Source organism: Schistocerca gregaria, chromosome X (assembly GCF_023897955.1).
Source record: "Schistocerca gregaria isolate iqSchGreg1 chromosome X, iqSchGreg1.2, whole genome shotgun sequence".
Classification (NCBI taxonomy): domain Eukaryota; kingdom Metazoa; phylum Arthropoda; class Insecta; order Orthoptera; family Acrididae; genus Schistocerca; species Schistocerca gregaria.
The window spans coordinates 858,461,692-858,487,444 of NC_064931.1; positions in this window are offsets into that span (position 1 = coordinate 858,461,692).

The following is a 25,753-nucleotide window of genomic DNA, read 5'->3' on the forward strand; positions in this document are numbered from 1 at the left end:
ACCGGTAGTTTCCGGGAATTTAACTGAATTATTGAATGTTTTGATTAATGAAATCAAGAGTCAGTCGGCAGAAATTAAAGCTCTGTCTGCCAAGCAAGAAGCTCAGTCTGAAAAAATTTACAGGAAGCTAGACAATCAGAACAAAGCTATTAATGTTGTTAACAACAATGTTGAAGTTGTTAACACAAAAGTTGATAAAATCAAAGAAGATATTGTTGTGATTAATACCGAAATCGGTAATTTAAACAGGAAATGATAGGCGTTCAGGCGGAAATTGCGAGTATAAATACCCGTTTCTACTCCGAAATTAGCAGAATCGAGAAAAGTGTGGGAGAAGCAGTTGCTCCGATCATCGAGAATAAGGTGAAGGAACAAATTCAATTAGTGAAAAAAGAGGATCAAAAGAAGGTGGAAACTTTAAAGGCTTTAGTGTCCGAAGTAGATACTAAAGTGAGGTAGCAGGCTAATACCTGCGAAGAGAAAAAGAGGGAAGTGGAAACGCTTGAAACAACCACTTGCCAAATAATTACGAAAGTTTTGGAATTAGAAAAGAAACCTGACGAAAAATAGAGCTATGTGCCAATCTGAGCACACAGTTCGGAACTTTTGATGAAAGAGGAGCGGTTCGACCCCTTGAAAAAAGGCGGTATGCACGCGACGAATTTCATTGAAAGTTGTGAAAGAGTCCTACCCAGATCATGGACTAATGAGAGAAAAATTAATGAGGTTATTGACGTGTTGGCTGGTGATGCCAAGCGTTGGGGCTTAAACCTCAACATCACGAACCTGACTTTTGACGAGTTTAAAAATTTGTTTCTGGCTGAATACTGGTCAGAGCAAAAACAGCAAAGTGTCTGGCGCGAATTTGTCGTATCGAGGCCTTTCGATGCGAATTCGCGCGGCTCGATGAAGGAGTTTTGTGAGGGCTGGATCCGAAAGTTGGAATATTTGCGTGATCGCCGCACGGATTCCGAAATAGTCTGGGAACTCTACAAGAAGCTTCCAGATGATACAAAACGCTACGTAGGAAGCAATTACAGGACAATCAATGATTTCCTGGAAAGAGTTGAGGACGAGGACAATTGGCGCAATAATCGCGACAGTGGTAGAGGCCGTGGTAACAACAACGGGTACCACAGCAACCACAACAATGATAACTATGGGAATAATGCATACCGCAATCTTGGCAGCAATAACAATAGTGGTTCGGGCCGTAATGACAATCGGTACAATGCAAATAATAACAGGAATGACGGAAACCAGTATCATACTAGCGTGATATGGGCTTCGCAGAATAGTAATAACGCCAGAGGGTGTGATCAGCCGCCTCAGCAGCATCCGGGGAGCGTATCTGCTGGGACGAGACAGGGAAACCATTAGCCGCGCCGGTGAGGGGCCGACCGGGCGTGGAGAAATTTTGGCGGCCCAATAACAGTAGAAAACCGAGGTGTTGTGGGGCGGCGAAGAACATTGCCACCTTAAATCACGCGAGCCTGGCAACTAATTTGGTGGCCAGTCAGAAAGCGAAGGGAAACTTACTGACCTTAGTTCCCAGTCTGCACGGCCACATTCCTGTACAGCCCAGCTAAACGAAAAATATCCATAGTTCTTCACGGGATTAGGGCTGCTTCAATAAAATTTAAAGTTCCAAACAAGATTTTATTATCTTAAAGGCTCACACAAATTACTCGAAACTTCTGAAAATGCTAAAGACATTAAATATTGTTAATTCAGCCAACCGTTTAATAGTTCAGAGGCGACTTCTACAGCAAGTTCCTCCCGAATAGTTCATTACTCTAACTAACGGTGCTCTATTAATAGTTCGCAATAATGTTAAAAAAAAGATTAATGCTCGCCTTAAAAGTGGAGTTAGTCACCACTTGCCACGCGGAATTATACTTCACACGGACGGCACAATAACAGTTTGTTACCGAAGTCTAAACGATCCAGGACGGTGTACAGTCCTCGCGATTTTCAATGTCCGTTTACATTGCTAAGTACGCGCATGTCACAGCCCGCTATGACGTCACCCGAGGCGAGGCGCGATCGGACGTTAAGCTCGCGTGGAATAGGCGTTGGTCTAATGCGGAGTGAGCTTACTACTGCCTCTGCCGCTCTTTTTATATAGCTCCGGCGCGTACCGCCAAGAGAGCATCTGTTCTTTCCGTTCCTATGCAGATGCCTGCAGCCTCCAAATGATCGCTATCTCAGGCACATAATCTTAAATATCACATTTAATAATAGCTTTACAAACTTCTCAATTTTTGTATACATACATCTGAGCAGTACAGAAGCACGTAGAAAATCTCAGCCCGCTAAAATTAAAACTTTACTCTCTAGAATTTTTACAATGGAACTAACGGTAGATTGTTACCTCTGAACCATAGCTTTATCAAGACTTGTATCAGCTGTTAATTATGCTACAAGACTAAAACTTGGTTTAGCTTTGTTAATTGTCCTATCTGATCATTGGTCTTAAAGAATTTGTTTTATCATTAAAATTTAAAGTACTTAATCTATAATGCTTATGTACATTTTACTCACAAAAGTAGTTTTTACTAAATTACTAAAAAAACTAGAAGAGGTAACTGATTGTGGTATTTCCATTATTATTATTAGGGTGAACTGAAGCATCCTACCAATTTTCGATATTGTAGCTCTATTATTTCGCGCCTCTGATTTTTCCGAAAAACGCGGATTCTGGAGTCAATTTTAGTTTTATGGTTTTGGAAACCAGCACCACTCATTAATGACTTCTTACTGCACCTTCTCACCAAATTTTGGCTTCCTAGCGTCATTATTTAGCGCCTCCTATTTTTCTTTCAAAACGTGAATTTTACGTAAACTACTAATTTTATAACATTAAGATTTGTTACCTGAAACATTATTACATAGAACTATACTTTAACAAAGTTTTACACACAAATCTTAATTTTTACTTTTATGTTAAATGTGGTGCAATACTATATGCAGGCGCGTTACGATGACGTGACGCTACTAGCAGTGAACTAGGGTAAGTCCCGTGCACTCGCTCGCCTCTGTATCTTATACATGATACAGCGCTTGCTTTGCTTCATCACCCCCTTTTTAATTTTCGTGAAAATCTATTTTTGAACAAAATTAAATTTCTAAAAGAACAAACAAGTGATGGATTACTTTAGTATACCTCTTTCAACTTAAGTTGCTTCTTCTTAGGAAATTCCTTATTACTACATACACAAAATAACCATACTCATATACACATAGAAAACCTAGTACAGAAGACATTCACAAATTATTTACATACATTTACATGGAAATATAAATTTTTCAATGGTTACAAAATAGTTATTTTTTTTTTTTAAATCAGTCTCTTCCTGAAAAAGAAAATACACACGACTTTTATCACTGCAACGCACTCACATTTTTCTTTTACTATAATACTCGGCACTGTGGTGGGTGTCCTATTGTAACACTCATTTAATTTCACTGATTGACAAAATTGTGGGAGGAAATTGTATTCACTGTGGTTTGCGTCTCTACTTCCAATCTCCCTACCGCTTGTTGTCAGTCATTCATGCAGCCTGCATGTCCCTGAGAAACAGACAATACAGTCTAAGTTTCTGTTTTCAACTTATATCTAAGGTAGGACAAAGTACATTTTATAGTTTATATTCTGGCACTATTTTACTAATTGTGAAGTTGTCAGAAAGACATTTAGCACTAAGTCGTATCTGATACAATAGCTCCTACTTTCTTCTTTCATAAATAATCTTTTAGGTTCCTAAATAGTGAAAATTCTTTTAGCAAATTAATATATTAAGATCTTGCTTCAACTTAGAAAATTGAGTAACCTTTTAGTTTTAATGTACTCTGGCTTAATTATCGTATGGATTAGTTCATCAAAGAAGTCATTTGCTGACCAGCACTTTGCTTTATTGTATGAATTACTAAAGAAATTAGTTATTTTCAGTATACCGATTCCAAATTTCTGCATTTTCCAATATTTGTGTGTTTCTGTTGTCTGTTTAACTATTTATTTGCCTCAAGCAAGATTTAGCGTTTTTCACCATTTCACGAGACGTGAGGGAATTATTCTTTAATCCTACATCATTTACTTCAATTTACTTACTTCACTTCTTCACCTTATTCATTTTCTCCCTTTTCTTCCAGATTCAAAATACTTCATTTCTCCACTTCTTTCTCCCTTTTCCTTTTGTCAGCCTATTGACGTCCTGTTTCTATATATTTGGTGCGATCCTCACACCACTTCCACACATCTCCATTTATTTAATTCTAAAACGCCATTGCTTGCCTCTATGAGCACTACCTTCTTACGCTGTTTTCCTTCAGACAACCTTATTTCTAGCAACATACTACCTTCTGCATAATCTCATGGATTATTCATATTCATACCGTACTTCGTATACTGCAAAGTGTCTCTCTTAGTTGTAGTTTCTAACCCTTTACAATTACATGAAATATTTTAATTTATTTATTTTAGCCATGTTTGCCTCTTATTGGTACTCAGACTTTTGTTTTGCCATTCACTAGGTAGATCCTTACTAAGAATACTTAAAACCTAATAGCATATATACAACATGAAGACATATGTGATTCTTACCTGTTATGATAGACCAGAAGAAGGGAATGAAACTTGAAAAGGAAATAAAGTTTCACCCAGCTGGGACTGCACGGTACGCCAAACCGTGTATCCGCCAAAGAGTGGCAGACTCCCTACAGTAATTAATTACTGTTAATTTTAAATTCCTTTAGATCCACAATATTTCTTAGACCTAGTTCTCTCTTACTCTTTGGATATTCCAAACGATAGGCATTTGCATGAGGTTTACTTACTATTCTAAATGGTCCATGATATACATGCACAAACTTTTTAGTTTCTGCAGAAATTTTCTTTGATTTTTCTTTTGTTTTGACCAGCACTAGCTCACCTCTGTATCTTTGTTCGTCAGCAATTTGCTTTGTTGATTGTACCTTTTCCTCTATTTCCTTTAGGATGTGTCTCTCTTCAACCTTAGCACTTTCCTCATTCTCACTGAAAACCAAATTTTCCTGCAAGTATCCTTTATTCTTTATTACTCTAATAGGCAGTTCCCAAGTTTCATTACTACCGCCTATATGACTTCCTATAAAAGACTCTCTTATCACTTTAGAGTCAGGTAAAGTTAAAATTAAGTTGTTCTGATCAAAATTGATCTTTCCCTGGTACTTTGATAAGAAATCAGTACCAATCAACATATCAACACTTAAGCCTAGCACAATCAAACAAGGATGATCTATTACTACGTCATTTATACCAATGGGTATCAAAGCTTCGTGTTGAACTGGTCTAGAGACTTTTTCAGTAGCACCTATAATCTTTAAGCCACTTACTTTCATAACTGTTAACTTCTCTTTATTGGGTATGGTGTCAAAAAATGTTTGTGATAAAGCACTTGCTTCACTGCCACTGTCAAGCAGACAACGCACAGTGACTCCTGATATGTTTACTTTGATAACAGGGTGAGTTATTTTACATTGAACAGGTTGCTCACACACCTCGTCTAATAAATCTCGTTCTATGTTCTTCCAGCTAAAGTAATTCTGATCAGTTGCAATTACATTTACATTTACATCCTGGGGCTCATCATGCTCTATAATCTTAGCTGCTTTCTCTAATCTGTCCACTAACTTTAAATCGAAGCATCTGACGACTTTTTCTATTTTTGTTTGCTGCACATCAGCCAAACTATCCTCTACCTCTGAGCAACTGCGTCCCTGCGCAATATTGCTGTTCATAAGAATGTCGTCACCTTCAACCATTTGTGGCACGTTTACACAGCTACTAGATTCTTTCACCTCGTTACTATTTCTACCCCCTTCATTCATCATTTCCTCCTCTCTAAAGTTTTGCAGTACTGATTCTACTTCTGCTACTTCTACTTCAGCTTTTAGATTGCCATTTTCATCGAAGATGTAAGCTTTTACTTCATCATTATTCCCATCAGACTCAAACCCATTATCTATTTCTTCCCCATTATCTACCTTGAGTTCCTGTTCTTCCTTGACCCATTTTTCTAGTGTATCCAAAATACTATCCACTATTTTGTGAGAGTGGCTTAACACATCACTGGTATTATCTGTATTTATTTCGTCATCCATGTTGTCTGTCTGTGTATGTTGGCTGATTGTCTGTGTTTCCGTTACTGGCTGTGTTACTGTTACCGCCTGGTGAGCGCCAGTTTCCTCATAGACGGGATTTAGTTTCCCACACGCGGCCTGTTGTGTTCATCTGTGACACCACTAGATATAGTAGCATCATGACTCCCTTCTTGTCTTAATGGCATAGTATTTACTTCTCCACTTTCGTCATAGTAGTTGTTACGAAAGCGTGGTGAGTATCTACCCCCTCTTCCTCTGCCACGGCTTTGGTTTCGATAGTTTGTTTTGGTGTGCCTAACTTCCATATTTCTAACGTTCACGTTTCCATTATTTTGTATGTGATTGTTAGAAGATTTGTTATTCTGCTGCACCTGCTCCTCAGCAGCAGCTACTCTTTCCACTCTTTCCAGATATTCAATAAATTTGTCTATATTATCTCTAGGGGCGGAAATGATCCTCTTCTGCCAGTACCACGGCAGCTTACCTTCTAAACCCATAATGATCATATCTGGCTTCATCTTTTCTGTCAAATGTGACAGTCTTGAAACCCACTTCCTAGCGAAATCCTTTACTGATTCACGCCCTGGGAAAAACTTCTTACCACTCCAGAATTCCCTTAACACATCATTTTGTTTGTTATGTGACCAGTATTCGTTGAGAAATGCAGACTTAAATTCAGATAAAGTTTTACATTTGATCATTACATCCGCTGACCATCGCAAAGCATCACCTGACAAATGACTTCTTATAAATGAAATTTTTTCTCTTTCTGACCAAGTGTTGGGGAGAACATCCTCAAAGTCATTCCAAAATTCAAGAGGGTGAATGTACTTATCAGGATCAAAGCGCAAAAACTGTCGACACCCTATAAAAGCGGCGTCAACTGAAGTCACATGCTGTACAGTAGAATGACTAGAATTAACAGAGGTTACTCTATTTTCTAGGTTAGCAATGTTAGTATTTAATTCCTCTACTTGTGACTCTACTGCTTCTATCCTGGCAGAACATCTTTGTTCCACTGCACCACGAATTTCGGTACAGGTTTCTTTTACTTTCTCAATGTTTTTCTGACAAGTATCTACTTTAATTTGTACCTCTTTAACTTTGTCAGAGCAAAGTTTGGACTCGTTGCTCAATCTTTCGGACAACCTCACTTCCAAAAGTTCATCTGCCTCTTGATAATTTTTTTGAATTTGATCTATTTCACATTTGAAAGTACTATGCATTTTAGTTAACTGTTGCCCTACTTTTACTTGAATGTCATGATGAATAGCATCTATCTTATAATTCAAACTATTCCATTTTGATTGCAGTTCTTCTTTTAGTTCTTTATTACTATCCTCAATTTTAGCCTCAATTTTATTTTGGTTTGATTCGAGTTTGGCAAACAGTATTTGCATCCAATCCGGAGCTTCTACCTTGATACTTTGTATCTCTTGACTTGACTGAGCTGGAGATATATTGAGCTCAGTTTCACTACCTGACAAAGTTAGCAACTCTACTGGCTCCCTTTTGACTTCTATTTCACTTATTGATTGCATCCCTGCACTCTCATTTAAATTAAAGTCATAATTTACTGGTGACAAATTACGTTCTAGTTCAATATTTGAGGGATTAATGGAACCATCCTCATTAAACTCAATTCCTGATCCTGAGGATTCTTGGTCAGAGACCGGTTCCCTTCTGAAATGTACACTACTTTCCATATCTTTTAGTTTGTTAGCAGCAGTTAATAAATATTTTAAAAGTCTTTGACTTAACTTAAATGCTTGATTTCGACGAATGATGTCGTCGCGGTGTACCAGCAATCGTGATGCGACGCGTCGCGACGTATTGAAGGCAGCAGCAGCAGCTGTAGCGTCGAGTACCGCCACAGGAATCGCCTACTGCAATAGCCTTCGACTGCGTGTGGCACGACGGCCTCGTGTACAAACTTTTTGTGCACGGGGGTACCGACGTCGCACGTGGTCCTGCTGCGCTCGTATCTCTCGGGGCGCACTTTCCACGTCCGAGCTGATGAGGGCACATCCACCGACCGGCAGATTCGGGCGGGAGTGCCGCAGGGGTCGGTCCTCGGTCCCCTGCTGTACTCCCTGTACACCGCCGACGCCCCGCGGGTGGCACGCGTGGAGTTGGCGCTTTATGCTGACGACACGGCGCTGTTCACCCGCAGCATGAACGCGGCCGAGATGCGCCGCCGCCTCCAGCTCGGATGTGACGTCCTGGGTGCCTGGTCCACGAAATGGCGCCTTAAGTTTAACGCTGCGAAGAGCCAGGCTGTCATCTTTAGCAGAAGGATGATGCCACCGGACCTACCGCCGGTCACGATCATGGGGGGCCCCATTCCATGGTTGCGGACCGGCAAATATCTCGGGGTAACATTGGACAGACACCTGACGTGGCTGCCACACATCCGCGACATCAGAGGGCGGGCAGTGGGGCGCCTTCGTGCGCTTTACCCATTCCTCAATCCCTCATCGACGCTTCCTCCACGCCACGGCCTCACCATGTATCTGTCCCTCGTCCGACCGGTACCGGAATATGCGGCCGTGGTGTGGGGTAACGCGGCAGCGACGCACATTGCGACGCTCCAACGCGTGCAAAATAGGGCGCTGCGACTTGCGCTCCACAAGCCGCCTCGCTACCCAGCAAGGCTGCTCCATGAGGAAGCGGGCATCCCTTTCCTACGGGATCGCTTCCGGCAAATCGCCAGGGTGTTCTACAGCGATGCAGAACACTCTGGCAGTCGCCTGATTCGTGGTCTGGGCCGCCAGGTCCACCACAGGCCAACGACTCGATGGCCAGATCTACTGCGAGAGTAATTTCTCTCGCAGCACGATGTTGGTAACAAATATGGCGTCGCAATGACTGACGCCTAGTGAGGACAGCTCACTCTGTTAGGAATAAAAGCTCCCTGAAGATGTCACTGCAGGAACAGCAGCACCGCTGCTTAACCTGCCCCTACACCTGGCATATGAAGCCAGCGTTTTACAGCGAGCGAGCGAGCGAGCCTACTGCAATAGCTCCAGGGGGAGGGGGGGGCAGCAAGGCACCGTTGACCGCTCGGCGCAGCCGGCAGCTGTCTCGCAGATCAGCGCAGCTCCGCGATGACGCACCGTCTTCCTTTAGTCTCAGCGCCGTCGGCAGCCGCGATCCAGCATCGTCGCCTTCCTCACCATCGTCACTAACCAACGTACAGCGGTAGACACTTATTGTTTATACACTACACCCGCCTTTACTGGTAACACTGTTCCCACACTAGTTCAATTCAGTGTCCTGTTATTGCCTACCGAGTTCGTTAATTTATACCAATCGCTTTCACACATCGAGCACTTTTATTTGCTTTTAATTCAGTTTTCCCGGCCGATAAGCACCATATGTGGGGCGGCGAAGAAGTTGTCGAATGAGTTGTTTGAATGTTCATTTCACGTAACAGACTATTGCCGATGCAACATATGTGGGACGGCGAAGAAGTCGTTGTTTAATGTTGAATGAAAGTTGAACATTGCCACCTTAAATCACGCGAGCCTGGCAACTAATTTGGTGGCCAGTCAGAAAGCGAAGGGAAACTTACTGACCTTAGTTCCCAGTCTGCACGGCCACATTCCTGTACAGCCCAGCTAAACGAAAAATATCCATAGTTCTTCAGGGATTAGGGCTGCTTCAATAAAATTTAAAGTTCCAAACAAGATTTTATTATCTTAAAGGCTCACACAAATTACTCGAAACTTCTGAAAATGCTAAAGACATTAAATATTGTTAATTCAGCCAATCGTTTAATAGTTCAGAGGCGACTTCTACAGCAAGTTCCTCCCGAATAGTTCATTACTCTAACTAACGGTGCTCTATTAATAGTTCGCAATAATGTTAAAAAAAAGATTAATGCTCGCCTTAAAAGTGGAGTTAGTCACCACTTGCCACGCGGAATTATACTTCACACGGACGGCACAATAACAGTTTGTTACCGAAGTCTAAACGATCCAGGACGGTGTACAGTCCTCGCGATTTTCAATGTCCGTTTACATTGCTAAGTACGCGCATGTCACAGCCCGCTATGACGTCACCCGAGGCGAGGCGCGATCGGACGTTAAGCTCGCGTGGAATAGGCGTTGGTCTAATGCGGAGTGAGCTTACTACTGCCTCTGCCGCTCTTTTTATATAGCTCCGGCGCGTACCGCCAAGAGAGCATCTGTTCTTTCCGTTCCTATGCAGATGCCTGCAGCCTCCAAATGATCGCTATCTCAGGCACATAATCTTAAATATCACATTTAATAATAGCTTTACAAACTTCTCAATTTTTGTATACATACATCTGAGCAGTACAGAAGCACGTAGAAAATCTCAGCCCGCTAAAATTAAAACTTTACTCTCTAGAATTTTTACAATGGAACTAACGGTAGATTGTTACCTCTGAACCATAGCTTTATCAAGACTTGTATCAGCTGTTAATTATGCTACAAGACTAAAACTTGGTTTAGCTTTGTTAATTGTCCTATCTGATCATTGGTCTTAAAGAATTTGTTTTATCATTAAAATTTAAAGTACTTAATCTATAATGCTTATGTACATTTTACTCACAAAAGTAGTTTTTACTAAATTACTAAAAAAACTAGAAGAGGTAACTGATTGTGGTATTTCCATTATTATTATTAGGGTGAACTGAAGCATCCTACCAATTTTCAATATTGTAGCTCTATTATTTCGCGCCTCTGATTTTTCCGAAAAACGCGGATTCTGGAGTCAATTTTAGTTTTATGGTTTTGGAAACCAGCACCACTCATTAATGACTTCTTACTGCACCTTCTCACCAAATTTTGGCTTCCTAGCGTCATTATTTAGCGCCTCCTATTTTTCTTTCAAAACGTGAATTTTACGTAAACTACTAATTTTATAACATTAAGATTTGTTACCTGAAACATTATTACATAGAACTATACTTTAACAAAGTTTTACACACAAATCTTAATTTTTACTTTTATGTTAAATGTGGTGCAATACTATATGCAGGCGCGTTACGATGACGTGACGCTACTAGCAGTGAACTAGGGTAAGTCCCGTGCACTCGCTCGCCTCTGTATCTTATACATGATACAGCGCTTGCTTTGCTTCAGTGTCGTCGTTATGAAAATTCCGTATGGAATAATCAACGGCGGGAAAGTGTGCCAGTGTTAGGAGAAAGGAGAGCGCCCACAAGTAGTAGATCAGCTGTAGACACGGCAGCAGAAAATACATTCACTGTCAGTGAGAACAATTTAAGTAGTGTTCCGGAAATCGATTGTAAAGTGGCAGCTGTAATACCCACAGCGGAACTGGAGATTTAGTTTAAGAATGATTCGCAATTATTGAGAGAAGATCATATGTCGGATAACACGTCCGTCATCGAGCGAGGGGATGCAGAGAGGGATGAGGTCTGGTTAAGGCAGTTCGGTCGCTTATACGACGAACTAAGAGATTATAGGGGCCTGTACGGGAGAAGTGTTTATGGAGAGCGCGAGCAGGATTTGCCGCGTCTCGTCCCGCAGGAAGGTAGTGTTTGTGAAGTGATAGAAAGTTCTGGCCCTAACCGCCAGACCTTACCGAAAGACATAGTGGTAGAAGTAGCCGCCCCATCCGACTCAAAACTCCAGTTTAAACATTGCGAAAGTACTAAGAAGAAAGATTACGAGGATTTTAGTGATAACCGGACACGATTGGTAGAAAAGCACGTAGATTATAGCGTGTATGAGGTTAGAGCTGACGTTATACTGTCAGACGGCAGCAGTGTGGGTTGCGCAGATCCAGAGGAAGTAATTGCAGATACTACTGGGCACATTCCTCCAGGTAGATTGGCAGATCAGATCAGTCTGACCAAAGAGGAATCAACGAAGGTAACAATTAGTGAATTGATAGCAAAGCAACACTCACTAGTTGACGAGTTACAGGGAAAGGTTTCGGTATTGGAGGCGAAACTACAGACTAAGCCTCAGGACAAACGTGTTGAAATTAAAACTGTATGTGAACAGACGCTGAAAAAGCCGCCAGATAAGCCGGATTTAGGATCAAAGCCGGATGATTTTTTTCTGAAATGACCTGGATATAGACGAGGATTTACTGTGGGAAAATAAAGAAACAGTCGAGAACAAGTGTAGACAGATAGTAGTGTCTGTTAATATGCACTACCTACAACTAAACGTGTTGATTGACACCGGTGCAGAATTGAGTGCTGTATCTGGGAAAATGGTTGAGTTACTGAAAGGCACACCTGGCATTGTAGTTATGCCACTAACAGGAGCGAAAATTATCGGTGCTACTGGGAAGGCCAGTAAACCGGCCACAATACAGATTTTTGTCAACTTCGAGATATGTGGGGCACGATTTGAACAAGAGTTTGTCGTCGTGCCAGACTTAACTACGGAAGTAATTATCGGCTTAGATTGGCTATTAAAGTACCGTGCAGTGATTAATTGCGAAATCAAAACTTTGACATGTACGTCACAAGATAAAACAATAGTAGTTAGTTTTGACGAGGCAGGAGACGGTGTGCATAGGCAATACCAGCCTATACACATTGTTAACTGGCCCGATGGTATTGATGTAGGTATGAATTTGAACTACTGTAATGTGAGGAATCTCGGCAATGACAATAGTGTAGAAATTGAATTGGAAAGTATTGTAGACGGTGTGTCAAACGTAACACACGATCAAAGACGAGGCCTGTATGAAGTGGTAATGAGGTATAAGAGTGTGTTTTCAGACAAACCGGGACTTGTGGAAGAGATAATCATATTCCCTCCATGGATTGACATTAGTACTGGTGTGAAAGAAGATCGTTTGCGAGAAATAATGAAGCTAAAAGTCGATGCTCGCATACGTCGTCATGAGCTAAAGCTCGTTTTGCTAAGTTTGCAATCGGAGACTTAGTACTTGTAAAAGCTCATGAGAAATCGAGCGAGATAGACAATGAAATCTCTAAATTTAAGTTTGTTTATAATGGACCATATAAAGTCATTGGTATACCTCACACAAATGCTTATTGCTTAGAGTATCCAAGCTCTGGAAAACTATTAGCTATACGGAACATTGTAGACTTGAAATTGTACCAACCTAGGATCGATTAATACCACACAATGGGTAATTTGTACAGTATGTAAATATAGAGTGTAAGATTTAACGATTTGTTAGATTGCCATGCTTTTGCCTGACCAAGAGGACATTAAAGAAGTTGTAATTAATAAGTAATTAATTTTGGCTAAATGATTTAAGAGGAATTGATTAATAATCAATTGAAAAGTCCAAGCTGCTAGTTGAAGTTTTCAGCTGAGTCACAGTAGATTAAGGAATGTAAATATGATTTTGTAACTAGCTGTAAGATTTCATAAATATGTGATTCACTAGTAACTGCCAATGAACTTAGACGCTGTTTTAAGTTTCAGGCTAGTACATGCGTGTGATGATGGACAGCGTTGAGTTATCCACTGTGATAGTATTAATGGAGTACTTGAGATTACTCGGGAGTGAGTTTTTCCAAAAGAATTCAGTGGAACGGACGTTCTGGAAACGCCGTTACACAGGCGAGTGAGATCAAGCGTGCCGCACAGGCGGGCGCAGCAATACTGGCGAGGCTGAGCCGCTGTCGGCTCTTGTGCTGCTGTCGACTCTTGTGCCGCTGTCGGCATTCTTTGTACTTGCGGGTACGGAAGGCGTTGTTTTTCTTCCCGTACAGCTGATGTGAAAGAATTCTGCTGTCAATATTAATGTTTATTAATGTATATTATTTTCTTGTTTAGCGTTAAGTGGACTCTCATGACGAGAATATTAATTATGAAAAGGTTATATAAAATGTGTATTCTATGTAATTAACTATTAATTTGTGTATTTTCACCTACCTGTTTTTATGACCATGTACTCTGATTAATTTTGTAAATAGTATTCCATTTCTTGATACTTTTAGGAATTTTGATTTTTTGAATAGCTAAACCATTTTCTATGTTTTCTATGAATGTTAATATGTTGTCAACCTGTTTTCTTTTGTGTCAGATGACATAGTGGAATAAGGTTATGAGTGTCTCCACTCAATTATTATGGTCTAAAAATTGGTTTATGGTTAAGTCGCCTAATGCTAAATTTTCTTCATTTTTGAGCATATGCATTTCCGTTGCTTTTTTACCTTTTTGGGGCATTTTCTGAGTCTGTTTAGGTTACACGAACATCTTCAGACAATGTGGGGCACGTGTAACGCCGGAAATGCATACCCTCCTATTTCCATCTATTGTAATATTTTTTCCTTGTTTTGTTACCTCAAGATATGACATTTCTGTGTCTTTATATATTGTAATTGTTTTACTATATATGTTGTTGTTGTTGTTGTCTTCAGTCCTGAGACTGGTTTGATGCAGCTCTCCATGCTACTCTATCCGGTGCAAGCTGCTTCATCTCCCAGTACCTACTGCAACCTACATCCTTCTGAATCTGCTTAGTGTACTCATCTCTAGGTCTCCCTCTACGATTTTTACCCTCCACGCTGCCCTCCAATGCTAAATTTGTGATCCCTTGATGCCTCAAAACATGTCCTACCAACCGATCCCTTCTTCTAGTCAAGTTGTGCCACAAACTTCTCTTCTCCCCAATCCTATTCAATACCTCCTCATTAGTTACGTGATCTATCCACCTTATCTTCAGTATTCTTCTGTAGCACCACATTTCGAAAGCTTCTATTCTCTTCTTGTCCAAACTAGTTATCGTCCATGTTTCACTTCCATACATGGCTACACTCCAAACAAATACTTTCAGAAACGACTTCCTGATACATAAATCTATATTCGATGTTAACAAATTTCTCTTCTTCAGAAACGCTTTCCTTGCCATTGCCAGTCTACATTTTATATCCTCTCTACTTCGACAATCATCAGTTATTTTACTTCTTAAATAGCAAAACTCCTTTACTACTTTAAGTGTCTCATTTCCTAATCTAATTCCCTCAGCATCACCCGATTTAATTTGACTACATTCCATTATCCTCGTTTTGCTTTTGTTAATGTTCATCTTATATCCTCCTTTCAAGACACTGTCCATTCCGTTCAACTTCTCTTCCAAGTCCTTTGCTGTCTCTGACAGAATTACAATGTCATCGGCGAACCTCAAAGTTTTTACTTCGTCTCCATGAATTTTAATACCTACTCCAAATTTTTCTTTTGTTTCCTTTACTGCTTGCTCAATATACAGATTGAATAACATCGGGGAGAGGCTACAACCCTGTCTCACTCCTTTCCCAACCACTGCTTCCCTTTCATGCCCCTCGACTCTTATGACTGCCATCTGGTTTCTGTACAAATTATAAATAGCCTTTCGCTCCCTGTATTTTACCCCTGCCACCTTTAGAATTTGAAAAAGAGTATTCCAGTCAACATTGTCAAAAGCTTTCTCTAAGTCTACAAATGTTAGAAACGTAGGTTTGCCTTTTCTTAATCTTTCTTCTAAGATAAGTCGTAAGGTCAGTATTGCCTCACGTGTTCCAACATTTCTACGGAATCCAAACTGATCCTCCCCGAGGTCTGCATCTACCAGTTTTTCCATTCGTCTGTAAAGAATTCGCGTTAGTATTTTGCAGCCGTGGCTTATTAAACTGATAGTTCGGTAATTTTCACATCTGTCAGCACCTGCTTTCTTTGGGATTGGAATTATTATATTCTTCTTGAAGTCTGAGGGTATTTCGCCTGTCTCATACATCTTGCTCACCAGCTGGTAGAGTTTTGTCAGGACTGGTTGTCCCAAGGCCGTCAGTAGTTCTAATGGAATGTTGTCTACTCCGGGGGCCTTGTTTCGACTCAGGTCTTTCAGTGCTCTGTCAATCTCTTCACGCAGTATCGTATCTCCCATTTCGTCTTCATCTACATCCTCTTCCATTTCCATAATATTGTCCTCAAGTACATCGCCCTTGTATAAACCTTCTATATACTCCTTCCACCTTTCTGCCTTCCCTTCTTTGCTTAGAACTGGGCTGCCATCTGAGCTCTTGATATTCATACACGTGGTTCTCTTCTCTCCAAAGGTCTCTTTAATTTTCCTGTAGGCAGTATCTATCTTACCCCTAGTGAGATAAGCTTCTACATCGTTACATTTGTCCTCTAGCCATCCCTGTTTAGCCATTTTGCACTTCCTGTCGATCTCATTTTTGAGACGTTTGTATTCATTTTTGCCTGCTTCATTTACTGCATTTTTATATTTTCCCCTTTCATCAATTAAATTCAATATTTCTTCTGTTACCCAAGGATTTCTAGCAGCCCTCGTCTTTGTACCTACTTTATCCTCTGCTGCCTTCACTACTACATCCCTCAGAGCTACCCATTCTTCTTCTACTGTATTTCTTTCCCCTATTCCTGTCAATTGTTCCCTTATGCTCTCTCTGAAACTCTGTACAACCTCTGGTTCTTTCAGTTTATCCAGGTCCCATCTCCTTAATTTCCCACATTTTTGCAGTTTCTTCAGTTTTAATCTACAGGTCATAACCAATAGATTGTGGTCAGAGACCACATCTGCCCCTGGAAATGTCTTACAACTTAAAACCTGGCTCCTAAATCTCTGTCTTACCGTTATATAATGTATCTGATACCTTTTAGTATCTCCAGGGTTCTTCCACGTATACAACCTTCTTTCATGATTCTTAAACCAAGTGTTAGCTATGATTAAGTTGTGCTCTGTGCAAAATTCTACTAGGCGGCTTCCTCTTTCATTTCTTAGCCCCAATCCATATTCACCTACTATGTTTCCTTCTCTCCCTTTTCCTACACTCGAATTCCAGTCACCCATTACTATTAAATTTTCGTCTCCCTTTACTATCTGAATAATTTCTTTTATTTCATCGTACATTTCTTCAATTTCTTCATCATCTGCAGAGCTAGTTGGCATATAAACTTGTACTACTGTAGTAGGTGTGGGCTTCGTATCTATCTTGGCCACAATAATGCGTTCACTATGCTGTTTGTAGTAGCTTACCCGCATTCCTATTTTCCTATTCATTATTAAACCTACTCCTGCATTACCCCTATTTGATTTTGTGTTTATAACCCTGTAGTCACCTGACCAAAAGTCTTGTTCCTCCTGCCACCGAACTTCACTAATTCCCACTATATCTAACTTTAACCTATCCATTTCCCTTTTTAAATTTTCTAACCTACCTGCCCGATTAAGGGATCTGACATTCCATGCTCCGATCCGTAGAATGCCAGTTTTCTTTCTCCTGATAACGACATCCTCCTGAGTAGTCCCCGCCCGGAGATCCGAATGGGGGACTATTTTACCTCCGGAATATTTTACCCAAGAGGATGCCATCATCATTTAATCATACAGTAAAGCTGCATGTCCTCGGGAAAAATTACGGCTGTAGTTTCCCCTTGCTTTCAGCCGCTCGCAGTACCAGCACAGCAAGGCCGTTTTGGTTAATGTTGCAAGGCCAGATCAGTCAATCATCCAGACTGTTGCCCCTGCAACTACTGAAAAGGCTGCTGCCCCTCTTCAGGAACCACACGTTTGTCTGGCCTCTCAACAGATACCCGTCCGTTGTGGTTGCACCTACGGTACGGCCATCTGTATCGCTGAGGCACGCAAGCCTCCCCACCAACGGCAAGGTCCATGGTTCATGGGGGGTTACTATATATATATATATATATATATATATATATATATATATATATATATATATATATATGTTTTGTAAAAATTATTTGTATTTTACGCTGGGTCTTGGCTAGGGAAAACTACGCTATCGAACGAACACATCGATAGGTCGTGTACAGAACCAAAGTTTCTAGGATCTTTGGTAGTGTTAACACTGCCGCATGGAGCGCGGGCAGAGGGAGTGTGGCTGGAGGAGGGCAGTGGAGCAGGGGTGTTGTGTGACGCTCCCGCGAGTTGCCGCACGTTCGGGGTTTGGCAGCATGTAATTGCGCTCGACTTGCTATGATAGTTTCTGACACGGTGTCGCGGACAGGAAGCATTAGCTGGTGCACATCAAGAGCCCGTTACGCCTGGTGACCGTGTCGAGAAGAAAGCGCGCCAACATCCAGCTTCTGCAACAGGGACGGCCGACAATGAGTGACTGTCGCCACCTCCTCGATCGACGGCTTCAAACCTTCAATCAACCAACAAGGAAAACTGGAAGCACGTAAAGATTTAGAACTGTATGGCAGACCTCAGCTTTTCAAACTGTTCCATTTTCGTAACTATAATTACAGCAAGTTAGCATGAACATTTGTTGCTCATTGTCCCAATTGCATTACCAAGCAGGGTCCCTTCCTTTTCCGGAGTGAACCCGAGTGTCGTTGAAATCCAAACACCAGCATTAAAGTAATATTATTCTATTTCACTTCTTTAATTTCAAAGTTCAGTTAAAGTATTCATAGCTGGCTACAATATTTAGATTATGCAAGCACAAATTGTGAGTGCGAGTTATGTTACCATATTTTAGCTTACCTGTGACTACAGCTCAGCTTGGTACGTGCTAAATTTTACTATTGTCAATTTTCAGAATCATTTAATTCAAGTTCAAAGTTAAATCTCTTATTTCTAAATTGCGTAGATTCAAGTAGCTTTTGAAATGATTGTTGAGGTAGCCCAAGACTAACTGTATTTGACTGAATTTCGATGTGCTTCAGAAAGAAAGCTCACTATTACTTTCAGTCACTAAATTAACTTTCAATTTTCCGGTTTTATTAATTCTTTTGCTAAATTAAGTCAGAGTGTAGCGAAATTTATTAATTCTAACATACTTTCAGTTTTCACACTACACGTGTCAACCTTCAGTTGCCACGCTTCTAGTGCTAATTATATGTGTAATAACCTTTCTTTTTCAGTTACTGTAGTAGTTGTCCATAGGACTGGCGAACGTAATTTCCCCCAAATCTCAAATATATAATTACCGCTAGCTAATTGTTAATGTAACGGCCGCACATTTACTTTCTTTATTAACTTTACCCCTTTTCAAAATTAATTTCCACCAGTTTCATTTGCATTTTTCCTTTCATTTAGATGTAACCCTTTCCTCCCTCTTTACCGACAGATTAACTTCGGTGACGATTGATTTTCCCAAATTTCCATTAGATACAAGCGGTTTAATTTTTCACTGTCATTAAGGTCGATAAGTGAGGGGTGTTTACAACATTAAGTTATATAACGCTCATTACATTATCATTTATTAATATTTACATGTTCTAAAAATAAATACTGTATGCTACTAATCGATTGAATTCAGTATCATCTATTAATTTACAAGTTCTATAAAAATGTGTGCTACTGATTCGGTTTAATTCAATTGTGAATTGTGTTTTACGTTTTCGAAGAAGAATAAATGGAGTAACCCTTTTATCCATTCATCGAAATGGTTCAAATGGCTCTGAGTACTATCGGACTTAACTACTGTGGTCAACAGTCCCCTAGAACTTAGAAATACTTAAACCTAACTAACCTAAGGACATCACGCACATCCATGCCCGAGGCAGGATTCGAACCTGCGACCGTAGCAGTCGCGTGGTTCCGGACTGCGCGCCTAGAACCGCTAGACCACCGCGGCCGGCTATCCATTCATCGTTCAGTGTCTACTACACTATTAGAGATGGCAGACAGCGTCGCCAAGGTAAAAAAGAAACTGGATATGTCATTTTGAGGAAGATGCTTCTTATTTCCTGGTACCTTTGTTTTACTTTTAATTTTTTAAGCCTGAATTTATTTACTTATCATCTTTAGAACAATATACTTGGTATGGATGTCGTCAGTACTTAGTATAATGCTTGTTTTATTCAGTACTAAAACATTTTTGAGAAGCACTAATCCTCTGGATGATTAATTATTTGCCTCTGTTTTAAGATTCACGCCATGTTTTTTAACGCGCCTTTTTACCAGATCAACTACGCTGAGAAAGATATCATTTGAAGCTGATAGTCGCATAACATGTAATTCATAGAGGTTAAATAGTCAACACGTGTCGGAATTTTTCTAGTCCAGTGCTAGCATCTTCATTCAATTTTACGTGTGACGGTTCAATTCCGTCACGTCGCCGACTCCCTACACTTCCTGCCGAACGGCTCAGACGCGAGCTGCCGCAAAGAACACACGCCCACCGCAACTATTGTAGGGGTGCTTCGGGACGCGGCTTTCCGAGCCTGGTCTCCCCTATCGAGCTTTAAAATCGTCAGGCATTAGATCGGAGGACCAGGAATGGAATGTGTTCAATCCAACCTGATCGTCAAATATTTGGGGTCTAGGAAGCCTGCCTTATCGATTCTCTAGACAAACAATTCAGCCAAATCGTATTAATGAGTTTTATTACAAAAGGAAAAGATTATAATACTTAACTCTGACTATTACACAGAAGTGTCACAAGCGAAGGGTGACATTCAACATAATCAATGTTCTTTAGTACACTCCTGGAAATGGAAAAAAGAACACATTGACACCGGTGTGTCAGACCCACCATACTTGCTCCGGACACTGCGAGAGGGCTGTACAAGCAATGATCATACGCACGGCACAGTGGACACACCAGGAACCGCGGTGTTGGCCGTCGAATGGCGCTAGCTGCGCAGCATTTGTGCACCGCCGCCGTCAGTGTCAGCCAGTTTGCCGTGGCATACGGAGCTCCATCGCACTCTTTAACACTGGTAGCATGCCACGACAGCGTGGACGTGAACCGTATGTGCACTTGACGGACTTTGAGCGAGGGCGTATAGTGGGCATGCGGGAGGCCGGGTGGACGTACCGCCGAATTGCTCAACACGTGGGGCGTGAGGTCTCCACAGTACATCGATGTTGTCGCCAGTGGTCGGTGGAAGGTGCACGTGCCCGTCGACCTGGGACCGGACCGCAGCGACGCACGGATGCACGCCAAGACCGTAGGATCCTACGCAGTGCCGTAGGGGACCGCACCGCCACTTCCCAGCAAATTAGGGACACTGTTGCTCCTGGGGTATCGGCGAGGACCATTCGCAACCGTCTCCATGAAGCTGGGCTACGGTCCCGCACACCGTTAGGCCGTCTTCCGCTCACGCCCCAACATCGTGCAGCCCGCCTCCAGTGGTGTCGCGACAGGCGTGAATGGAGGGACGAATGGAGACGTGTCGTCTTCAGCGATGAGAGTCGCTTCTGCCTTGGTGCCAATGATGGTCGTATGCGTGTTTGGCGCCGTGCAGGTGAGCGCCACAATCAGGACTGCATACGACCGAGGCACACAGGGCCAACACCCGGCATCATGGTGTGGGGAGCGATCTCCTACACTGGCCGTACACCTCTGGTGATCGTCGAGGGGACACTGAATAGTGCACGGTACATCCAAACCGTCATCGAACCCATCGTTCTACCATTCCTAGACCGGCAAGGGAACTTGCTGTTCCAACAGGACAATGCACGTCCGCATGTATCCCGTGCCACCCAACGTGCTCTAGAAGGTGTAAGTCAACTACACTGGCCAGCAAGATCTCCGGATCTGTCCCCTATTGAGCATGTTTGGGAATGGATGAAGCGTCGTCTCACGCGGTCTGCACGTCCAGCACGAACGCTGGTCCAACTGAGGCGCCAGGTGGAAATGGTATGGCAAGCCGTTCCACAGGACTACATCCAGCATCTCTACGATCGTCTCCATGGGAGAATAGCAGCCAGCATTGCTGCGAAAAGTGGATATACACTGTACTAGTGCCGACATTGTGCATGCTCTGTTGCCTGTGTCTATGTGCCTGTGGTTCTGTCAGTGTGATCATGTGATGTATCTGACCCCAGGAATGTGTCAATAAAGTTTCCCCTTCCTTGGACAATGAATTCACGGTGTTCTTATTTCAATTTCCAGGAGTGTATAAACAACCGTAAGTCCCTTCTATACAAGGGCCCAAGCTCGAAGCTGCTATAAAACTCGCTAATCTTAAAGCTACTCTTCGACTAGGCGTCGCCAGTCGATCACAGCGCTTATGACCTCTTCCACTACTGTCGCGTTGTCGTCCTGGAGAGGGGTCGGTCAGCCTGCGATTGGCTGACATCTTCTCACAGCCATCTCTTCTCAATCGTTCCCGACTGGCGTGATGGCGCTTGAGTTCACGCCTAACAGAATGTGTCACGTGCGTCGTGCACGGTACCAATATCTTCCGAAAGGCGGCACGCAAAATGCGATTTTTCGGGGTGTCATATTTCGGGTTCCATTGATTACAGAGATAAGGGATCAAGTGTTTTGAATAGCAGTTGGGCTAGTAAATAAGAATGGGCAGAGACCACGCAAATTGAGCAGATCGGGTGGTTCTTTTGCCTTTTGCATTAGGTGTCGTCTAGGGTGGACTTTAGGCAGCTAATGAAAGCACCATTTGTTCATACGCGGTTCCTGAAAAAATACCGAAAAATCATGATGTTTGTTTACGAAAAGGATCAATTATGGAAATGGTCACTTCTATGATTGCCGTTCATGTCAGATATCGAAATATTTACTACAAGTTCTTATGATTAAAATCACAGAGACCTTAAAATCTGTTTTCGGTATTACTATCCGTTACCGAGATCCAGAGTTTCAAAGTTACCATTCTCATGTAGAGAACAGCAAAAACCGGTTTAAGCCGTTTTTGCGCAGTGGGCCGCAATTACCTAAATAAATAACAATAGGAAATGGTTCAGGCTTTAACTGTCCAGAATTTAGACATCATCTAGAAGCGCCATTTTCCCGTTTTCGAAAACCTGTATCCGCTATCATGGTGTATCAGAAAAACTATCATTTTTGGGTACCACTTCTACAATTTCTATTCACGGCAAATGGTCGAAATTTTTGTCGTTCTCGAGGAAACCTTAAACTTTTTTCCAAATCATCTGTTACGGGGATCCAGAGGTTCAAAGACAGCGTACGTCTGCAAGTAAATTTTGCACAATATCCGGCCTGGGTGGTAAATGTAGTTTAACTGACGCGTTGAACACATAACAAGTGTTCCAGGGTCATCGCAACGGTTCTGAGGTCACCAAAAACTTTATGACGCACTGTCACGATAATGGGCACTTCACGCCTGTGCAGATATGTCCAAGTTGATATTCAGTAACAAAAAATTGTTGAAAAAGTCTTAACGTACCTAAAAGAAACTTAAAGTGACTGCCGAAAATTATGTAAGCCTGGAAAGACAGTAAATTCAGTTCAATATTTCTAATAACTTTTTTCTCCTTTGAAGTGCGAAAAGTGGCAAGTGACCCTAAATAAAAAAAGTGTGAAGTTATTCACATGAGTACTAAAAGAAATCAGCTAAATTTCGATTACACGATAGGTCACACAAATCTGAAGGCTGTAGATTCAGCTAAATACTTAGGGATTACAATTACAAATAACCTAAACTCGAACGATCACATAGATAATATTGTGGGTAGAGCAAAAGAAAGACTGCGATTCGTTGGCAGAACACTTAGAAGGTGCAGCAGGTCTACTAAACAGACTGCTTACACCACGCTTGTCCGCTCTATTCTGGAGTATTGCTGTGCGGTGTGGAATCCACGTCAGGTGGGACGGACGGATGACATCGAAAAAGTACAATGAAGGGCAGTTTGCTTTGTATTACCGCGAAATAGGGAAGATACTGTCACAGGCATGATACGTGAATTGGAGTGGCAATCATTAAAACAAAGGCGTTTTTCGTTGCGACGGGATCTTCTCATGAAATTTCAATCACCAGTTTTCTCCTCCGATTGCGAAAACGTTCTGTTGGCACCCACCTACATAGGGAGAAATAATCATCACGATAAAATGAGAGAAATCAGGGCTCGCACAGAAAAATTTTAGTGTTCGTTTTTCCCGCATGCCGTTAGTAGCAGAGTAACCACGTAGATGTAGATGTAATACACAAATCATAAGTCGGGTATTTCGATTAATTGCTATCGATGAGCAAAGCATCCAGAAAAAAAGTGAACCAAATGATTTTGTGTTGACCTTATATTATACATGCTTGTTTATTGTTTGTATGTATCAAAGTATATAAATGTGACGAAATACATAAATTGTCAAAATTTTAGTGACCTGTAGAACTCGTTTTATATAAACAGCAGACTTTGTAAGAAGGGAACCAGCGGAAAAACGCTCCTGTTGGAGCGCAAAAAATGCGAGTATGTTCCTCTTTAAAGAACTGAGAGAAAAGTGGGGAACCAGCTGCCTGAATGCACAATCCGATTTTCTCACCAAAAATTTTGGCGTGCGAATGTATTTGCGCTTTCTTCTACTGAAAGAGAGTAGCAGAGAGACAGTGACGGTGGGAGAGAGAGGAGACAGTGCCACTCGGAAAGGAAGAGAGAGGAGCTACTGATGGTGAATGACAGAAAGTGGTAATGGAAGAGAAACAGAGGTGAATGAAGACAATAGCAGTGGGTGCCAAAGACCGAGGATATATTGATGGTCATTGAGACACAGTAGCGGTATAAGAGAGAGATGGATGGAGATAAAAGCAGTGGGAGCAAAAGAGAGAGCAGACAGTGGAAATGAAAAATGCAGATGAGTGGATACCACACATTGGCTTACCGGGTCTCGACCCTCCCAGACTGGCGAACTGTAACACGTAGGTGTAGGAGAGGACTCATTTTGAACGGAAATTTTTACCTTGGTTTTATAGGGGGAAAATAAGTAGGCAATGGGATACATTGTAAATCAATGAGATGCTGAATATGATTACTTAATCACAAAGAGAGACTGGGTAAAAGGATTTAGAATGTACTTTATAGAGCTCCAATATGTTTGCAGGCCAAAATTTTTGCCGAGGAAGCGAAATGAGGATTGAGAAGATTGGATCCTCCCTTTCCTGTCAGTCTTTTAAAGAGGAACACGTTCCCTTTTCTTGTGCTCCAACAGGAGAATTTCTCCGCTGTTTCTTTCAACTCGCTAGAAGCTTGTTGGGTGTCAGGGGCACTCGGTTAAGGACATCCTATAAACCTGCTTTTGACAAGTCTAAAGGAGCTTGTGTTCTTTATATGTACCAATGTTTCATATTCATTATTGACATAATGAGTGTTCCATGTTATCCCCACGTCGGAGGTTCGAGTCCTCCCTCGAGCATGTATGTGTGTGTTGTCCTTAGCGTAAGTTAGATTAAGTAGTGTGTAAGCCTAGGGACCGATGACCTCTGCAGTTTGGTCCCACAGGAACTTAACGAAAACTTCCAAACTGTTCCATGTGAACTTACGTTGCCATTCGAACGGCAGTAGCCGGTTTTTTTCCAAGCCAGTCTGTGATAATTGGTAGCCATCATAATTTCTAGATTTCTGAGTCTTAAGAATGTTGGGTGGCCCTATTTTGGGTATAATATTTCTTAAAAGCTCTGGAGATAAGTGTGTGAGGTCTTTGTTGGGTAAGAATCTAACTGGATTTGAAATTAAAATTCACGTTATATAACTGTTCTAAAAGGAAAATGCAAATGGTGCCACACATAAGATTTTTAGGGTATTTTAATTGTGGCATTGGCAACTGGCCACTGTGAGTATTCAGTTTAATAGGTTACTGTATGATGTTGTTGCACACCTCTCAACCCGGTACAACCACTCACCATCACAGTAACAAAATTTTCAGTAGACGCAACCTGTGGTCCACTTGACAACGCTGAAACAGTTTGAGACAGTTCAGGTGCTGAGATTTTGCGACGCTAATCTGAAT